At 38.5% G+C, this 18,501-nt stretch overlaps 1 protein-coding gene across 1 annotated transcript in view; it reads right to left on the bottom strand.

The window, feature by feature from the left end:
- Nucleotides 1–18,501, bottom strand: part of KATNAL2 (katanin catalytic subunit A1 like 2) — a 99,691-nt gene that overhangs the window by 64,163 nt on the left and 17,027 nt on the right. The window lies entirely within an intron of this gene.

The raw sequence follows: 18,501 nt of genomic DNA, 5'->3' as shown, positions 1-18,501 counted from the left end.
CCCCTAGCCCACATTTACAAAAATAATATGTGGCCCTGTAGAAAACTGGAACAATGCATAAATGCACAAGAAAAAAAATAAGATATTTTGCTTACACTCTTTCCATCTTCTTACAAAATAGGCTTCTCATGTGTTTTGATAAGCTGCGTTTTTTCCCTTAAAAATACTTTGTAAATATTTTTTCAAGTTACTAAAAGTTTTAATGACCGCACAGAAAGCGTCATGACTTGATGCTTTGGAGAGTCCTCAGCTGTTGGAGAGTCCTCTTATTTGAAGCTGGGCCTCATCAAATTTAAGAACACGCTTTATTAGCAGCTTTGACTGTTTCTAAAATCCAAATTTTCCCCCAGGGACAGATCTGATAACATTAAGAGAGTTTTAAAAGTGGATGACAGGCCATCCTTAAAAAATGACCCTGGGTACATCTCCCCCTCTGTCCTTGAAGAAATCCATAGTATCAGGGCGAGTTAAAAAACTGGAAAGCAACTTACCAAGGCGAGATAAAGAATCACGAAGGGAATTACGATAATCTTTGCTATGTTTTTACCTGTTATTATGAAATATATAATTCATATAGAAGAGTATAAAACATCCATTCCTTTTTAATAATAATAACAATAATAGGCTTCACCCTGATTGAAGCCCAGAGCACATTATGTGTCTTAGAAACCCCCCACTATTCCTTTCAGACGTTTCCCCTCCTCCCACCAGAGGTAACTTCCATCCCAATTTTTATGCTCAGTATTCCCTTTTTCTTTATGGTTTTACCAACTATGTGGAAGTGAAGGTCGCTCAGTCGTGTCTGACTCTTTGCGACCCCATGGGCTATACAGTCCATGGAATTCTCCGGGCCAGAATACTGGAGTGGGCAGCCTTTCCCTTCTCCAGGGGATCTTCCTGACCCAGGAATCGAACTGGGGTCTCCTGCATTGCAGGCGAATTCTTTACCAACTGAGCTATCAGGGAAGCCTACAATACATCCTTAAAAAAACACTGTAGATAGTTTTCACATTTTTTAACATTCAAAAATATTTACTCATGATCACATTTTAACAAACTGAAGAGTCTATTACTAAGAGAATGAATAAACATTGTGTGATACATTCTTTTTTTAACTTAACTTTTTTGTGTGTGTTAGTCCCTCAGTCCTGTCCGACTCTATGCAACCCCACGAACTAACCTGCCAGGCTTCTCTGTCCATGGAATTCTCCAGGCAAGAACACTGGAGTGGATTGCCATACCCTTTTCCAGAGGATCTTCCTGACCCAGGGATCAAACCCTGGTCTCCTGCATCGCAGGCAGATTCTTTACCATTTGAGCTACAGGGAAGTCCTTTAAATCTATACAGCCTCCCTGTCAGGGAATTGAACTCCCATCTCCCACATGACAGGTGCAGATAGATACTCACCACTATACTAACGAGGAAGGGCTTTTTTATTGGAAGATAATTGCTTTTATTGGAGGATAATTCACTTTTTTATTGGAGGAGAATTGCTTTACAATTTTGTGGAGGTTGCTGCCGTACATCAATATGAATCAGTCATAATTTTATACATACCCCCCCTCTCTAAAGCCTCTCTCTCCCCATTCCACCCCTCGAGGTCATCACAGAGCACCAGGCGGGGCTCTCTGTGTTACATAGCAGCTTCCTGCTAGTTATCTATTTCACAGATGACAGTGAATGTGTATCAATGTTACTTTCTCAATTTCTCCTAGCCTTTCCGTCCCCAGCTATGCCCACAAGTCCATTCTCTAGGTCTGCGTCTCCATTTCTTCCCTGTAGATGGGTTCATCTGTACTGTTTTTGTAGAGTATATCATATAGATATCCTATATATATATAGTATATATAAGCATTCCATATATATATATGATATTTGTTTTTCTCTTTATTTCACTCTGTATAACAGACTCTAGGTTTACATTTTCACATTTTTGAACATTACGTGAATGGAATATATATTTATTTCTTGTGACTACTTTTATTTCACAGTATGTAATTTCTCCCCCCAAAAAAGTTCGCATCAAAGTAAGAGCTTAGGTATAATCCAGCTATTTCCTAATATCATCATTCAATTATCTGCTTCCACTGCTTTCTAGTCTGTGGGCATAATTTCAGTGTCTTAGAGGGTTTCTATCTTAAGGCTCCTCAAGGTAACTCTTCTGTTTCCCAGAAAATAAAAGTATGCCTATAGTGCTAAGCATTTCCTAATTTACCAAAATTAGCCTTGGTTATCCAAGTCTCTTTTTTGGTAAATCGATTTGCCTCACCTATAGTGCCATCTAGTGTATAAGAAGGGGAAGCACTTCATGAATTTTGCTCTTTAGTCACTAAGTCGTGTTGGACTCTTCGTGAACCCACAGACTAGAGCACGCCAGGCTTCCTCGTCCTTCACTATCTTCCACTGTTCACTCAGACTTATGTCCACTAAGTCAGTGATGCTATCCAACCATTTCATCCTCTCTCCCCTCCTTCTCTTCCTGCCCTTGATCTTTCCCAGCACTGGGGTCCTTTCATGAAATTTGGGTAGTTCTGAAGGACTGTTTACATAATAAAGATGATCAGCATAAAATTCAATTCAAATCAAGCTTGCAAAATAAAAAATAAAACTGCATATTAAACAAGCAAAATTGATGTAATATGTTTCTAAATGTCCACATTCTCAAACTCACACTTGAGGGTTTGACTCAGAGCCTAGGTCTCCGGCTCCCAAGCCAATGACCTTCCCTCCATCAATTCCTCGCCTGCATTAACCCCTACTCATCAATGTCCATTCCCACCCCTGCACATTCACGAGACCAAAGGGAAGTTGCTGTTTTAATTTGTCAAAAATGGTGTGCCAAATTTGCCAAAATCAAACGTGGTTACCAGTAATTCTTAGCTGACCTCACATTAGTAACAAATGGTGTCCCTTACAGTCCTCAAACTTAATCTCACAATTTTAGTGACCATTTCAGAGCAACTACTGGCCAGGCCTCAGTTAATTAGTCACTCTGCTGCACCAGGAGAAGTGTATCTCACAGGGGATCATGCCTTTAACTCCAGAAAAGTCACAGTCCTGCTGTACCTGAAGCTCATCTGTTTCATTTGTAAGCAAAGGTTTTTGAGAACAAAAGGATCTGAATTAAAAAGCCAGGAAAGCCACGCGCATCCCCAGAGGGACTGCACTGAACACCGTCTGTGACCACTTCTACCTGGGCAGTGTTTTCTAAAACTGTGGGTGTTCTGCCAGCATCAGGGTCAGTGTTTGGTGGGCGCTCAACAGCCATTGGTTACTTTGTGCATAGAGTTCAGAGTCCCTCCACGCTACACTCTGGAAGTATGTGCTTCTTCCTAATCTAAACACGCACTCGTGTTCTCTTATGACTGAGATGCTTAGAAAAGACAGTCAGGGGTGTCTTGCTTGTGCCCCTTAGTATGACACGCACTGCGCTGGCTTTGGCTGGGAGCCCTGAGTTTCCCCTTAAAGGTGCTCACCTGGGTAGAGCTCAGGTTTATTTACAGATTTATACCTCGATCACCATAATAATCTTAAAATACCTTCATTAATCCCAAAAGAAACTCTGCATCCCTTAACCGTCACCCTCTGTCCTTAAAAGCCATAGACCTGTACATTTTAAATGGGTGAGTTGCATGATATGTGAACTATATCTCAATAAAGCTGTCTTAAAATACATAAAAACAGGAAGAGGTAGTGAGAAAATGGCTTAAATGATGTAAATAATGAGTAACTTTTGAATAATATAAAATAAATGATATGACTGGAAATACAAATGATTTCATGTAATATTCTGAAGTTATTCAAAATGGAAATGGGGGGCTGCTTATCATCCACACGCTGTGAGGGTCTCCTTTCTGCCCTGATGGCAGAGCCGGGTCATATCTTAAGAATGTGGCAACGATGCTCCTTTACTTGTTCTGATGAATTGGCTGTAAAAAACTTGCTGAGTCAATGTGACCACAGGATAGAGTCCCCAGAGAGAAAAGAACACACAAAATCATCTAAACAGATATTCCCTTCATATGTTTTCTTTTTGGTTGTATCAAAAAGCTTGCCATGCACAGAAAATTGAAGAAACCACCTTAAGTATTGTTAGTATTTCTTCAGTGCATTTGGACAAAAATATCAGCTTCTTTTGAAAAGAATCTCAAAATTTTTTAATGCAGAAATTTTTAAGATTTTACCCAGCTAATATTCAGAGCAGGCAAGGTATGAAAGAATATGTACTCAGATACAACTGGTGGGAATATAAACTAGTACAACATTTTTATAGAGCGAAATGAAACACATGCCCCACTGACTCACAATTCCACACTTCACCATTTATACAAGATCATTTACACTGTATTATAGAAATGGTTCACACGTGCAAAATAATTAATGTTCAAGGATATTTAATAAAGCATTATGCATAGTCTCCTCTGAAATTAGAAATATCTAAAACGCTAGTGGTAAAAAATCCACCTGCCAATGCAGAAGATACAAAAGATTCAGGTTCAAGACCTGGGTCAGGAAGAGCCCCTGGAGTAGGAAATGGCAACTTGCTACAGTCTTCTTGCCTAGAAAATTCCATGGGCAGAGGAGCCTGGCAAGTTACAGTCCATGGGGTCACAAAGACTCGGACATGATGGAGCACACACACACACACACACACACACACACACGCATACACACAGAGAAAATGTCCATTAGAGGTTAAATAAATCAAAATACAGGCTTACCACGGATCACTACGCCCCAATACAAAGAACAAAGTAGATCTATATACACTGACAAGGAAAGATTTTGAAGACATCCGGTTTTCTCACCACCCACGTACTGTCTGTCCACTCCCAAGTAGAAGGAAAGTTTGAATTAAAGGTAGTGTTTGGACTTCCCCGGTGGTACAGAGGTTAAGAATCTGCCTGCCAACTCAGGGCACACAGGTTCCATCCCTGGTCCAGGAAGATTCCACATACTGTGGGACACCACAACTACTGAAGCCCGTGCCCTAGAGCCTGTGCTCTGCAACAAGAGAAAGTGAAATGAGAAGCCCTCTCACCTCAGCGAAGAGTAGTCCCCACTCGCCTCAACTAGAGAAAGCTTTCATGTAGCAATGAGGACTCAGTGCAGCCAAAAATAAATAAGTAACTTTTTAAAATATAAAGGTAAAGTTTAAACTGGACAAAGAAAAACTTCAATTAATACAAAAAAAGTTTAAAAAGAAACGTTTAGCTTTCTACCTATCCACTATTGGTAATTTCTCATGTAATTGTTCTGAAAGGGGCCTATGAATATACATACATACATACATACATACATATATATATATATATATATATGCACAAACTCTTTTAAATTTGCAAAAATGGAATCATTTTGTGTATACTGTTTGGCATCTTGCCTTTTTCCCCCATTTAATAATATGTCTTGAACATCTCTGTATGTAAGCAAATGCAGATCTACCTAATTCTAAGACATATGTAGTGAAAGCGAAAGTGAAGTCACTCAGTCGTGTCTGACTTTTTGCAACCTCATGGACTGTAGCTTATTTTCCAGGCAAGAGTACTGGAGTGGGTTACCATTTCCTTCTCCAGGGTCTCTTCCTGACCCAGGGATCGAACCTGGGTCTTCCACATTGCAGGCTGACGTTTACCGTCTGAGCTACCAGGGAAGCCGAAGACATATGTAAGGTGAAAAGGTATCTACATATCTAATTTTTTATTCCTTTCTTTTTCTATGATTGAAAGAGTATGGATGTGTATTTCTGTGATTTGGTGAAAAACTTAGATATGTAGTACCTCTGGGTAGAGGAATGGGATGGGGGTACAGCAACTCCATTTTTTTCTTTTTTTATCCAGAGGCTTCTGAATTGTTTAATACTTTGGCAAGTACAAAGCAAAGAAACCCAATAGGCTGGATTCCACTGTTCACAGATTAAAAAATTTCTAGGCTAAGGAATTCCATCATCACCTTGGCAGATGAGCCACTCTTATATCAGGCTTCCCTCCCCTCTTCTGCATCAGTAGGTACAGGGGTAGGAAATGTCCTGACACTGATGCTGGCCTCGGGTGTTCCATTCACTAGGAGGGAAAGATCCAGACAAAGGTACCCAAAGGCATTTCCTCCTCCATACTACACTTCCTACTCCCATGTCCCCCTGACCTCGCATGCCTATACACTGAATATACATATGCCCTTCATGTACATATACACTAAGGCAGAGAAATCTAGGAATCCAGTTATCCACACACATATGGAGAGCCTTAGGTTTCACAGCTGCCCTCGCCAAACGAGCTGGAGGATTTGTTAGAATAATTTCCCTCAAATTCCTTTTAGAATCCCTGCAGAGTCACTTAATCAGTGAATCACTGATCTAGTGAAATCCTGGTATACCAAGATGAATAGGAAGGCAAAGCTTTAACTCTTGGAATGGAGGGACTTCCGGATCCTGAGCTGATCTGAGCAATGTTGACCATATTCTTGAAAGGCTATAAACGACCTGTCAGAGGTGCCTGTGCAAAGTTTTATTACATTCCTGGAAAACAGTAGCTGTCTCAACTCCAGTCAAGAGTATTTCTAGGGTATTACGGCTGGGATCACAAAGTCTGGCAAGTAGTCTTGCTCTCTACAGCAGATAATGGGGACAGAAGGACACGCTGTGGCTCAGTAACTTAGAATTCTTTGATCATGGGGTTGCTTCAAAAATAGCTTTCTTTCTATGCAGATTGTGAAACAGCTTATACTTGAGGTGCCCAGGCCTTAAAATAAAATCACTAATTTTTCTTTGAAATAAGTTTGATGGAAATTCAGAATTTGTTAACAGCAGAAAAGAGAAGTAAGAAAACTCTATGCAAATACAAAGTGTTAACTACTTAAGATAGGTAATTACTTGAAACACAGAATGTCATCTTATAAATTTGTTAATTAAAAGTATAAAGTTTGCCAGATCTGTAACATTTTCTACTCATGTCACTCAAATGAACATAGAAAACCATCTTCTGGACTGAAAGACTAAGAATAGGCCACCACCAATGGTCAATTTAAACTGTAAAAAATAATGTGCCCCTGAAATGGACACAATTAGATGCTCAATTAATTTCTGTCTACCAAAGAAAGAAAGCCCAGAACTGAGCATCTAACCGAGGCGTCTCATTTGTCTCTGCTTCAATAATCTGGCTGTTTTCTACTTCCTTCATTTCCTTTGTGGGCTATTGTGCAACAAAAGTGCCTCCATTATCAGATTCAAAATTGAATCCTATGATACTGTAGCCTGAGGAAAAGGAAGCATTGAATATCATTCCTAGCTTTAGACCCAGAAGATATTTAGGAAATGTTACTGTATATACACTACAAGCAGCATTAGTGCTTTTAATTTCTTTTTTACGGGTGCAATGGAGATTAATTTGCATGAGCTCGTTTCAATTTCTGTAATAAGATCCAAATTTTGCATTAAGCTTTCCATCTCAAAAACAAACAGTTAAAAAGGACACATTTCTTCTTTCAAATGTTTTTATTATAGTTCTCTTTTACAGTCTTTGCATCTAAAATTCACTTAAAAGCTTGAATATATATACCCATAAGTTCTAATTTGTTTTTTGTTTGTTTCCTGATTACCTCCTGTTTCTACCAGGAAACTTCCCAACTTTCAAATGCTGCTCAACTTGATAAAGCACTAGAACTACCAAAAGTGGTGTCTACAGATCCAAGAAAGGCATTTACTATACTTAATAAAAAATCAGAACCGGTCAATTATGCTCAGGAACAGCGCTGCATAAAGGGAGGCATGTACAGTCAATCTTGAGTACAAATTGGTTATAAAATTGGGTATTTCAGGGAAGTATAACACCTACTGAAATACAGAGGACTTTCTGTGCCATGCCATTGTTATAAACACAGAACCAGATTATGGAATCACTAGGTTTATGTTCTTTTCAAAAGCTCATGCTCAGACAGACTACTCTCTAGTTGAAACATAGCTGCATGAAGGAAAGATTAGACTGCCATCCTGGTAAGGTGACATCACAGTCTGACCAGGCATAGATCAGCAGGTGAAACCTCAAGGAAACAATCAGACAACTATAGAAAGGGAGATGTTCTGCAGGATAATTGACATAGCTTCTTGAACAAGTCAGAGTCATTAAAAATAAAGGAGAATGGCCAAAATGGTGGATTAGGAAAACCCTGCACCCACCCACCCTCCCATGGGCATACCAAAATTACAACTACGTACAGAACAACTATTGATAAGACCAGAAGAAGAGCCTGAAATGTCTTCTATAACTAAAGATAGAAAAGAAGGAACCACAATGAGACAGGCTGGAGGAGTAGAGATGCTGTATAGTCAAGACCCATATTCATGGGTGGGCAGCCCACAAATGGGGAGATAATTACAACTGCTGTGGTTTTCCACAAGGAGTAAGGGGTTCAAGCTCCACAACATGATCTTTCGCCTGGGAGTCCTGCACCAAGAAGATGAGCCCTTAGAATGTTTGACTTTGAAGGCCAATGGGGCTTACTTTCAAGAGAGCCAGAGGGTTGTGGAAAATAGAGGCTTCACCTCTAATTTTTTTTCTTTGTGCACACAAAATCCCATATGTGCTGGGATCCAGGGCAGAAGCAATAATTTGAAAGAAGCCTGGGTCAGACCTCCTTGGTGATCTTTGAGAGCCTTCTGGTGAGGCAGGAGGGCATGGGAGCTCACCTTATGGACACAGACGCTGGGTAGCAGCCATTATTGGAGGCTCATTCTATCACAAGGACACTGTTGCTGACTAGTGCCATTTTAGAATCCTCCCTGCAGCTTGTTAGCATTGACACTGGGACCAGTACTGAGCATCAGTTCTGGGACACCTCAGGCCAAGCAGCTAGATAGGTGGGGATAAAACCCTATCCACCTTGCCCCCAGAACCCTCACACCAGTGAACCTGCACTAGCCCCAGGACTCCAAGGGCCTCAGTCCCACCCATGGCAGGCTAGCACTAGCCCTGGGAAACCCCTGGCCCTGGGCCCATCCACCATCAGGCCAACACCAGCCCTAGGACCCCCAAGCCTCAGGATTCAGCCCCACTCTCCAGCAAGCCAACACCTGTTTTTGGACACCCTGGACTCCACAGATAGCTGTGTCAGGAACAGGCCCCACACCAGCAGGCCATCTAACAGATTCAAGACACCCAGCCCTGCAACCACCCATTCTAGGACCTGGCTCCACCCATCAATGGACTAGCACTAGCCCCAGAACCCCTCAGGCCTTTGTACCCAGCTGCTTTGGAACCCAGTCTCACCCACCAGTGGCTAGCAGCTTCAGCACAGGCAACAAACCAATATGGTTTATAGCTATTTATATTGCTATATATAGGGTTGCCATTTCCTTCTCCAGGGCATCTTCCTGATTCAGGGTTCAAACCTGGGTCTCCTGCATTCTAGGTAGACTCTTTACCATCTAAGCCACCAGGGAAGCTCTATATATAAACCACCCAGGCCTACCAGACAACCCACAGTAGTCAGCCTGTCACAACAGAAGGACCCACACAGCCCACACACAGGATAACCCTAAAGCATACAGCTCTTGCAACCAGAGGGAAGTGCACTGCTGGGAAACACAGGACATCTCCTACAAAAGTCCACGTCTCCAAGGTCAGGAAATATAGCCAACCTACCAAATACACAGAAATAAAAGGAGCAAATTAGGCAAAATGAAGTGACACAGGAATATGTTCCAAATGAGGGAACATGATAAAACCCCAGAAAGATGAACTAAATGAGGTGGAGATAATCAATCAACCCAATAAAGAGCTCAAGGTTATAACTGTAAAGATGCTCAAAGAACTCAGGAGACGATTAGGTGAGCAGAGTAAGAAGTTGAAAGTTATTAATAAGGAGTTAGAAAACATAAAGAAGAACCAAAGAAAGATAAAAACTACAATTAGTGAAATGTTAAAGTATACTAGAGGTAATTAATAGTAGATTAGATGATACTGAGGAAAATGAATCAGTGAGCTGGAAAACAGAGTAGTAGAAATCACCCAAGTTGAACAGAAAAAAAGAAAAAAAATTTAATGAAGAGAGCTTAAGAGAACTCTGGGACAACATCAAGGTACTAACATTTGCATTATAGGGTCTCAGAAATAGAAGAGAGAGAGAGAGAGTGGCAGATAACTTATCTGAGGAAATAATAGCAGAAAACTTCCCTGTGTAAAGAAATGGAATCACAGCGATCTCCAAACATGATCAACCCAAAGAGGACCACACCAATGCAAATTGTAATAAAAGTAGCAAAAATTAAAGATAAAGAGAAAGATTAAAAGAGAGAAAAACGAAAAGTTAAGTACAAGAACACTCCCATAAGGCTATCAACTGACTTTTCAGCAAAAACTTTGCAGGCCAGAAAGGAGTGGCACAATATATTTAAAGAGATGAAAGGGAAAAACCTATAACCCAGAATACTCTCTCAGGCAATGCTTTCATTCAGATTTGATAGAATGAGCAAAAGGTTTATAGACAAGCAAAAGCTAAAGGAGCTCAGCACTCCCAAAACAGCTTTACAAGAAATGTTCAAGACACTTCTTTAAGTGAAAAAGAAAAGACTGCTACTGGAAATAGGAAAATTCTGAAAGGAAAAACCTCACTGGTAAAGGCACATAGACAATAAAGGTAGTGAATCCACCACGTGTAAAACTAGTAGGAAGGTTAAAAGACAAGGGTTGAGTTTTCCTGGTGGTCTAGTGGTTAAGAATCTGCCTGCCCATGCAGGGGAAAGGAGTTTAACCCGTGGATCAGGAAGACTGCACATGCTGCGCGGGGCAACTAAGCCCATGCACCACAACTGCTGAGCTCACGTACCACAAGCACAGAAGCCTGTGCGCCCTGGAGCTCAGGGTCCCCTAGGGAAACCACCATGAGGGGCCCGTGCACCACCACAAGTGCAACTAGACAAAGCCCGTATGTGGCAACAAAGACCAACGCAGCCAAAAGTTAATAAATACACAAATGAGGTCAAAAGCAATAAACATGGGAAAATAAAAATCCAGGATTGTTAAAATGCATTTGAATTTAAAAGATCAGCATCTTAATATATATATTTTTATATATAAACTTCATGATGACCACAAACCAAAAATCTACAATAAATACACACACATGCAAAAAGAGAAAGAATTCAAATATAATAAAGATGGTCATCAAATCACAAGGGAAGAGAGCAAAAGAAGAAGAACAAAAGAAAAAGAAGTACAATAGCAACCACAAAACAATTAACAAAATTGCAATAAATAAATATATATACATATAATTACTCTAAATGTAAATGAACTAAATGTTGTAATCAAAATACACAGAGTGGCTGAATGCACGCAAAAACAAGACCCATATATACAATGCCCACAAGAAACTCACTTTAGATATAAAGACACACATGGACTGAAAATGAAGGGATGGAAAAGGGTATTCCATGCAGACTAAAATGAAAAATAAAAGCCAGGGTAGCAATACTCATATCAGATGAAAGACTTTAAAACAAAGACTGTAACAGACAAAGAAGACATTACCTAACAATCAAGAGATCAATCCAAGAAGACAGTTATAAATATATATGCATCCCATATAAGAGCACTTAAATACATAAAGCAAACATTAACAGATAGAAATGGAGAAGTTGACAGTATTACAATGATAGTAAGGGACTTTAACACCCTCACTTACATCAATGGCAGAGCATCCAGAGAGAAAATTAATAAGGCAACACTGACCTTAAAAGACACATTAGGCCAAATGGATCACATTCATATAAATGAAACATTACATCTGAAAGCAGTAGAATACACATTCTCTTCAGGTGCACATGGAACATTCTCCAGGATAGAGCACATGCTAGGCCACAAAACAAGTTTCAATAAATTTAAGAAAACTGAAATCATATCAAGCATCTTTTCCAGTCACAATGCTATGGGACTAGAAATCAACTACAAGAAAAAAATGCAAAATGCAAACATGTATAGGCTAAACAATATGTTCCTAAACAACCAAGGAGTTGTTGAAAAAATCAAATGCAAAATTTTAAAAACATGGAGAAAATGAAAACAAAAACACACTATTGAAAATCTATGAGACAAAGCAAAAGTAATTCTAACAGGGAAGTTTATAGCAATACAACCTTACTTCAGGAAACAAGAAAACTCTCAAACAACCTAACCTCACACCTAAAGGAACTAGAGAAAGAAAAAAACCACCAAGTTAGTAAAAGGAAAGAAATCATAAAGATCAGAGCAGAAATAAATGAAATAAAGACTAAAAAATGAAATAGAAACGACCAATGAAACTAAGAGTTGGTTGTTTGAAAAGATACACAAAATTGATAAACCTTTAGCCAGACTCATCAAAAGGGGGGGGGGGGGCAAATCAATTTAAGTCAGAAATGAAATAGGAGAATTTATAACCAATGCCACTGAAATACACAGGATCATAAGAGATTACTACAATTATATGCCAATAAAATAGACAACCTAGAAGAAATGGATAAATTCATAGAAATGTACAATCTCTCAAGACTGAATCAAGAAATAGAAAATATGAACAGAACAATTACCAGTAATGAAACAGAATCAGTTACAACAACAAAGAAAACTTTCCAACAAACAAAAGTCCATGACTAGATGGCTATACAGGTAATTTACACCAAACATTTAGAAGAGTTAAACCCATCCTTCACAAACTATTTCAAAAACATGCAGAAGGACAAACACTTCCAAACATATTCTTCCAAACATGAGGCCAGCAGTACCCTGATGCCAAATCAGACAAAGACATTATACAAAAAATTACAGGTCAGTATCACTTACGGGCATAGATGCAAAAATCCTCAACAAAATATTAGCAAACTGAATTCACTAGTACATTAAAAGGATCATACACAATAATCAATGGGGATTTATCTCCAGGGAGGCAAGGATGGTTCAATATCTGCAAATCAATCAATGTGATATGCCACATGAACGAATTGAAGACTAAAAACCATATAATCATCTCAACAGATGCAGATAAAGCTTTTGACAAAATTAAACATCCATTTATGATTAAAAAAAAAAACTCTCAACAAAGTAGGCACAAAAGGAACATAATAAAGGCTATATATGACAAGCCTACAACCAACATCAAACTTAATGGTGAAAAGCTATAAGCATTTCATGTGAGATCAGGAGCAATACAAGGATGCCCACACTCACCATTTTTATTCAATGTAGCACTGTAAATCCTAGGCACTACAATCAGAGAAAAAGAATAAAAGGAATCCAATTGGAAAGAAAAAAATAAAACTGTCACTGTTTGCAGATGACTATACTATACATAAAAATTCTAAGGATGCCACCAAAATCTACTAGAACTCACCAGTGAATTTGGTAAAGTTGCAGGATACAAAATTAATATATAGAAATCTGTTGCATTTCTGTATACTAACAATGAATTATCAGAAAGAGAAATTAAGAAAAAATTCCATATATCATCAAATTAAAAATAATAAAATACTGAGGAACAAATCTAACTAAGGAGATACAAGGTCTGTACTTGGAAAACTATAAGACCCTGATTAAAGAAACTGAAAATGACACAAACAGATAGAACAACATACCATGTTCATAGATGGGAAGAAGGAAAATTATTAAAATGACCATGTTATCCAAAGCAATCTACAAATTCAGTGTAATCCCTATTGAAGTACTAAAGGCATTTTTCACAAAACTAGAACAAAAAATTCTGAAATTTGTATGAAACCACAAAACAAGCAGCCAAAACACTCTTGAGAAAGAACAAAGCTGAAGGTACCTGATTTCAAACTATACTACAAAGCTATAGTCATCAAAAGAGTATAGTACTGGCACAAAAATAAGACACATAGATCAATGGAACAGAATAGAGAACCCAGAGATGAAACCACACTTACATATGGTAGTTAATCTACAACAAGGGAGGCTAGAATATACAATGCGGAAAAGACAACCTCTTTAATAAATAATGTTGGGAAAACTGTATGTGAAGTGAAGTCGTTCAGTCGTGTCCAACTCTTTGCAACCACATGGACTGTAGCCTACCAGGCTCCTCCGTCCATGGGATTTTACAGCAAGAATGCTGGAGTGGGTTGCCATTTCCTTCTCCAGGGGATCTTTCTGATCCAGGGATCAAACCTGGGTCTCCCGCATTGTAGGTAGATGCTTTACTGTCTGAACCACCAGGGAAAACTGTACAGCACATTCAAAAGTATCAAACTGGAATACTCTCACATCATGATCAAAAATAAATTAAAAATAGATTAAAGACTTAAATGCAAGACCTCAATCTATAAAACTTCTAGAAGAAAACATAAGCAATATGCTCTTTGACATTTGTCTTTGTAATATTTTTTGAATATGCTTTCTCAGGTAAGGGAAACAAAAGCAAGAAATCAACAAATAGGATTACATCAAAGTAAAAGACTTGCACAGCCAAGGAAACCATCAACAAAATGAAAAGGCCACATACTAAATGGGAGACTATATTTGCAAACAGTATATCCAACAAAGGGTTAATATCCAAAATATACAAAGAACTCACACAACTCAACATCAAAAAGCAACCAGATTAAAAAAGAGGGAGAGAATCTGAATAGATATTTTTCAAGAGACATACAGATGGCCAAGAGGCAGATAAAAAGATATCCAACATCACTAATCATTAGGGTAATGCAAGTCAAAACCACAATGAGATATCACCTCATATCTATCACAATGTGTGTTATGTTGTGTGTTTAGTCACTCAGTTGTGTCCCACTCTCTGTGACCCTTTGGACTACAACTCATCAGGCTCCTCTGTCCACGGGATTTTTCAGGCAAGACCTGTCACAATGGCTATTATCAAAAAGATAACAAATATCAAGTGTTGCTGAGGATGTGCAGAAAAGAGAATCCTCTAACACCATTGATGGGAACATAAATTGGTATAGACACTATGAAAAACAGTATGGAGATTCCTCAAAAATTAAAAATAGAACTACCATATGATCCAGTAATTCTACTCCTGAGTATTTATCCAGAGAAAATGAAAACACTAATTAGAAAAGATCTATGCACCTCTATGTTCACTGAAGTATTACAACAGTCAAGACATGGAAGCAACCTAATTGCCCAACAATAGGTGAATGGATAAAGAAGATGTGGCATATATATACAACTGAATATTACATAACCATAGAAAGAATAAAATATTGCCATTTACAATGACATGGATGGACCTAGAGGGTATTATGCTAAGGGAAATAAATCCAACTGAGAAGGACGAATGCCATATGGTTTCACATACATGTGGAATCTAAAAAACAAAACAAATTAGCAAAACAGAAAAAGAATGAAAAATACAGAGACCAAACAGGTGATTTGCCAGAGGGGAGTGAGAGGAAGGAAAGAAATAGGTGAGGGAGATTAAGGGGTACAAACTTCTGGTTGCAAAATAAATGTACAATATGGAGAAAATAATCAATAACCATGTAATATCCCTGTATGATGACAGATCAAAACTAACTTATTGTGTTCATCATTTTGAAATTATATAAATCAAATGTATACCAAATCACTATGTCATAAAACAGGAACTAACATAGTGTGGTAAGTGAATTATACTTCAAAAACAAACAAACTCATAAAAAAAAGACAGATCAGATTTGAGGCTACCAGAGGCGGTAGGTGGAAGAAGGAGGAATTAGATGAAGGTGGTCAAAAAGTACAAACTCCCAGTTAAAAGGTAAATAAGTACTAGGGATATAATATATAACATGATAAACATAATCAATACTGCTGTATGTTATATATGAAAGTAGTTAAGAGAGCAAATTCCAAGAGTTCTTATTACAAGGAAAAAAATTTTTTTATCTCTTTGTAACTACACGAGATGCTAGATGTTCACTAAACTTATAATAATCATTTCACAATGTATTAAGTTAGATCATTATGCTATATACCTTAAACTTATATAGTACTATATGTCAATTATATCTCAATAAAACTAGAAAAGTAAGTAAATAAAATAGAAATAGAGAAAGTAGGGATGAGGGGAGCTATGAAAATTCAGAGATATTTAGGGGATACAATGAGGTACAGTGAATGACCCTGTTTTAGACCTAGGTTACAGAACTAGTTGGTTAAAGACTAACATGTACTGTACAATTTCATTCTGATAAAACATACGTTTTTGTGCATGTATGTGTATACACACATATGCGAAAAGATCTGGAAAGATATATGGATATATACCAAGGTTCACCATTTGGTAATACATTAGTATATCTGGGCTGTGGGAACATTTTGGTTTTACTTATTTATTCTGTATGCTACCTATTATTTAAGTTTGACTTATTATTATGTAAGTAACCATTAGAACTGCCAATTTATACTACTGAGAACTTTGAAAACAAAATAAACAAAACTGTAAAGTAATTAGCCTCCAACTAATAAAAATAAAGGAAAAAAAGAAAAAAAAACTGTCAGGAATTCTTAAGGTTAATAAATTCTAAGACTTCAGGAGTTGGTGATGGATAGGGAGGCCTGGCATGCTGCAATCCATGGGGTTGCAAAGAGTCGGACACGACTAAGTGACTGGACTGAACTGAACCGAAGACCTGGGAAATCTTTAAAACCTAGAATGATGGGAGAAATATAGATTACTCATTGTTAAAGACGACTGAAGGAAAAATTTAAAGCTGAGCCATAGCTCACAATGAATAATTGTTCAAGAGATTTAAAAAAAAATTTTTTTTTCAGCTGTTTTTTTTTTTCCATTTATTTTTATTAGTTGGAGGCTAATTACTTTACAATATTGTAGTGGGTTTTGTCATACATTGACATGAATCAGCCATGAATTTACATGTATTCCCCATCCCAATCCCCCCTCCCACCTCCCTCTCTACCTGATCCCTCTGGGTCTTCCCAGTGCACCAGGCCTGAGCACTTGTCTCATGCATCCAACCTGGGCTGGTGATCTGTTTCACTATAGATAATATACATGTTTCAATGCTATTCTCTCGAAACATCCCACCCTCGCCTTCTCCCACAGAGTCCAAAAGTCTGTTCTGTATTTCTGTGTCTCTTTTTCTGTTTTGCATATAGGGTTATCATTACCATCTTTCTAAATCCCATATATATGTGTTAGTATGCTGTAATGTTCTTTATCTTTCTGGCTTACTTCACTCTGTATAATGGGCTCCAGTTTCATCCAGCTCATTAGAACTGATTCAAATGAATTCTTTTTAATGGCTGAGTAATATTCCATGGTGTATATGTACCACAGCTTCCTTATCCATTCGTCTGCTGATGGGCATCTAGGTTGCTTCCATGTCCTGGCTATTATAAACAGTGCTGCGATGAACATTGGGGTGCACGTGTCTCTTTCAGATCTGCTTTCCTAGGTGTGTATGCCCAGAAGTGGTATTGCTGGGTCATATGGCAGTTCTATTTCCAGTTTTTTAAGAAAGAGAGATTAAAAAAAATTTTAATGTGAAAAACAAAAACAGCAATCACTGGTCTCTCTTGATTTGGGCAAGAGGTCAGGCCAGGTGCATTCTTAACAGTTCTTGTTGTTCAGTCACTAAGTCATGTCTGACTCTTTGTGACCCCATAGGCTGCAGCATGCCAGGAGAAAGTTACTATAGAGAGGAAATTTGGCACAGAATCTTGGTCCTCTTCTGACCCTAGTATCCCAACCACTTGGGCTCATTGAAGACACAAAAATCTTTCTGTTCTTGTCAATGACAGGATCCTGCTTTCAGATCCAAAGTCTGGTTGGCAAGGAGGAGGTCACTTCTCTGCTTACAAAGGGAAGAAGATAACATCAGTGACTTGGAATTTCTTTAAGTCCAAGACCGATGAGGAGACCAAAGGTAATCAGATAGTCTTGGGCTATCTAAGGGAGGAACCAAGCTTTTCGAAGAGCCTGGCATCTACACCAAAGTTGTTGTTGTTCAGTTGCTAAGTCATGTCCCACTCTTTGCGACCCTATAGGCTGCAGCACTGTTCTTCACTATCTCCAGGAGTTTGCTCAAATTCATGTCCCCTAGTCGATGACACTATTCAATCATTTTATCCTCTGCCCCCCTCTTCTCCTTTTGCCTTCAATCTTTCCCAGCATCAGGGTCTTTTCCAATGAGTGGGTTCTTTATTAGAGTTCTAGCTAGAATCTAATAATCTATTAAGATCTGATCTAATCAAGTAATATGTAATCAATGATGACATTTTAAGTCTATATAGTTGTGCCTTTTAGTAGTAATAATCTCAACAATAAATTTTGGCCTTCCAAGATGAGGGTTTGTTCCCTCGAGCACACTTGGGTCTAAGGCACCGTCTGGAACTGATCCGACTCAGGCCTTACTGCTGACGTTTTGTGATCAGAGCAAACGGCATTCAATCCTCTCAGAATTATTGATACCTTTGTTATATATTGCTTGAGGGCCAACCAGACACAGGGACTATTATTGCCCTCGTGGGGTTAAGCTGGCGGATTTTAGG

This window comes from Dama dama, chromosome 27 (genome assembly GCF_033118175.1).
Source record: "Dama dama isolate Ldn47 chromosome 27, ASM3311817v1, whole genome shotgun sequence".
Classification (NCBI taxonomy): domain Eukaryota; kingdom Metazoa; phylum Chordata; class Mammalia; order Artiodactyla; family Cervidae; genus Dama; species Dama dama.
This window is presented reverse-complemented; position numbering and strand designations above follow the sequence as displayed.